Here is a 3,039-nt window from a genome sequence, read left to right as displayed (position 1 = left end):
ACGAGGGTGAAGAGAACATACCACACAGACCCAAAAAACGTTGAGTGGACTGCACAGAGGGACCCTGCTGACCCTCGAGAGACTAAGACCACCCTTGCTGCTGCTGCTAAGTCGCTTCAGTCATGTCCGATCCTGTGTGACCCCATAGACGGCAGCCCACCAGGCTCCCCCGTCCCTGGGATTCTCCAGGCAAGTATACTGGAGTGGGTTGCCATTTCCTTCTCCAAAGCATGAAAGTGAAAAGTGAAAGTGAAGTCACTCAGTCATGTCTGACTCTTCGAGACCCCATGGACTGCAGCCTACCAGGCTCCGCCGTCCCTGGGATTCTCCAGGCAAGAACACTGGAGTGGGCTGCAGAAGGAAAAGAAGATCTTGGACGAGCCCCTTCAAGATGAAGCCATACAATCAACTCCTGCTGCTTGGCCTCATCAACGTGATTCGGAATTTAACATCCATTTCAACTCAGGACAATGTTTTGATCTCATGGGCACATTCCTACGCAGACTTCCACAACACTTCCAACTGCTGGGTATGTAGGGCTATGCCTCTGTCAGTGGTGGATGGACTTCCTTGGTGGGTGTCACCACTCTGCCAAAGAGATTTTAAACCACTCTGCTCTTTTATTGGATGACAAAAATAGACTTTCCTCTCTCTTACCAGTCATAACCTCTCCTTACTCTCTTGTGTAAGACCTACAGTCAATAGACTCGGGTCACGGGGTTACATTTGATATAAATGCCAGTGTAACAAAAGCCTAACCTACTTGTTGTAAATCTACCCTGATAGCCCCGGTAAATCTACCTTATTTACATGCTAGGTGGACAAGATCCGTGTTTCGATGGTATGAGTATGTTGTTGCCTTATTCGTACCCTCTATACGGACAACAGATATCATGATTAAAGTAGAGGCCTTGACTAATTTCACAAAACAGGCCCTCCTAGATAGAACAAAAGCCATCAAAGCCTTAAATGAAGAGCAAATCCAAATGAGAAAAGCGGTAATTCATAATAGAATAGCTTTGGACATACTCACAGCTGCTCAAGGAGGGACTTGTGCTATAATTAAGGTTGAATGTTGTGTATACATTCCTGACTTATCTGGCATTGTATCGACTGCTTTAAATGACATGAAAAACCAGGTAAAAGCAATGTCAAATGAAAACATTCTTTTCTGGACTTTGGTCCTATCTTGGGTGAAGGGCAATTGGTGGAAAACTATATTTACCACTGTTATAGTTGTCTTGATAGTTCTGCTTTGTGGACCCTGAATTTTACAATGTATTATGAACTCCGTAACCCAAAGGTTGATGTCATTCTCCCAAATTGGCGGTCGGAGAGCTACAGTGCAATATATCCCTATGAATGATGTTCATAATATGAGTTAAGAGCATCAAGAGGGGGGAATGAAGAAGGAATTCATAGGGCCTGACTCCATCTTAGGCCTGTTCATGCTGATCATGCTCAGCCACCTTTCCAATGGACTCTGAACTCTGTGTTTAGTGCCTATGAAAACAACAACAGAAGGATAAGACCCCCTCCAGACCGGGGAACCTTAAAGATCATATCTAGGTTACTCATCGCCTAAGAGAAAACATACACTAATCACCCCTTCCTCCAAACAGGCCATAAATTCTTCTGTATCTATCGGAGTGTAACCTCAGGTTTATTGATTATTGGCTAATTGTTTGACTGTTTGAGCCCATGAGCACATAGCACGTGAATCATGGGGTTATGGGGATTGTATTTTCCTTGGTTTATGTAAGTCTCAAGGAATTTGGAGTGGTGGGTTCAGACACGTACACATGGGATATAAAAGATTTTCACAAATGCTGATTGGGGTCCTTGGCTAAGAGGAGACTCTGCCTTGGGCCCGCCAGTGTAATAAACTGCACTCCACTATCTGCTTTGTCCTTCTGAGTTAGTTTGTTTCCCAGAATGCGTGGCTACAACAGAGGGAGCAATTTCTGTGAATAGAGAGTTTTGTCAAATACCAATAAACAGCTTTCTTGCAAATATTACTATCTTCAAAACAGAAAGTACTAATTTTGCAGTTTAAAAATTTTAAATACATAGTATGACACTCTAATTATTTTGCCTTTAGTTTTTACTCAAAAGAATATTTTTGAATATATAATAAGCAAAATATTCATAGATGCATTATGTTTAAATCTTTAAAACAACTGTTTTCTCAGACTTATAACAGCATAGTGTTAGCACTACATATTGTCCAATGGAATTAATCTAGTTAATAAATTGTAAAAATAATATTTTATGAATTTATCACACCTTATTTATATATTTAAATACTGACAGTCATTTAGGGTGTCTCTAGTTATCTCCCATTCTGTTTTCATAAGAATTCTTATATATATATATATGTGTGTGTGTGTGTGTGTGTGCTAAGTCACTTCAGTCATGTCTGACATTTTGAGATTCTATGGGCTGTACCCCACCAGGATCCTCTGCCCATGGAATTTTCCAGGGAAGAATACTGGAGTGAGTTTCCATTTCCTGCTTCAAGGGATCTTCCCAACCCAGGAATCAAGCCTGAATTGGCAAGTGGATTCTTTATCACTGTATCTCCTGGTAAGCACCTTTGTGTGTGTGTGTATATAAATATAAATATAAATATATATATATATATGCATACATACACATATGAAACACTGTGCCACCTGGGAAACACACATATACATTCCCAGGAAGCACACCTGGGAAGTATACATAAACATTCATCTATATGAATGTTTATGTATACTATATATATATATATATACATATATATAGTGAAGTGAAGTCACTTCAGTCGTGTCCGACTCTGTGCGACCCCATAGTCGGCAGCCCAACAGGCTCCCCCGTCCCTGGGATTTTCCAGGCAAGAACACTGGAGCTGGTTGCCATTTCCTTCTCCAATGCATGAAAGTGAAAAGTGAAAGTGAAGTCGCTCAGTCGTGTCTGACTCTTCGTGACCCCATAGACCGCAGCCTTCCAGGCTCCTCCATCCATGGGATTTTCCAGGCAAGAGTACTGGAGTGGGGT

The 3,039-nt window shown here is 41.5% G+C and overlaps 1 pseudogene; it reads left to right on the top strand.

Moving 5' to 3' along the window:
* Positions 1-391: 391 nt before the first annotated feature.
* Positions 392-1,385, top strand: LOC129647262 (endogenous retrovirus group PABLB member 1 Env polyprotein-like; annotated as a pseudogene).
* Positions 1,386-3,039: the final 1,654 nt, after the last annotated feature.

This window comes from Bubalus kerabau, chromosome 3, assembly GCF_029407905.1.
Source record: "Bubalus kerabau isolate K-KA32 ecotype Philippines breed swamp buffalo chromosome 3, PCC_UOA_SB_1v2, whole genome shotgun sequence".
NCBI classification, from domain to species: Eukaryota; Metazoa; Chordata; class Mammalia; order Artiodactyla; family Bovidae; genus Bubalus; species Bubalus kerabau.
This window is presented reverse-complemented; position numbering and strand designations above follow the sequence as displayed.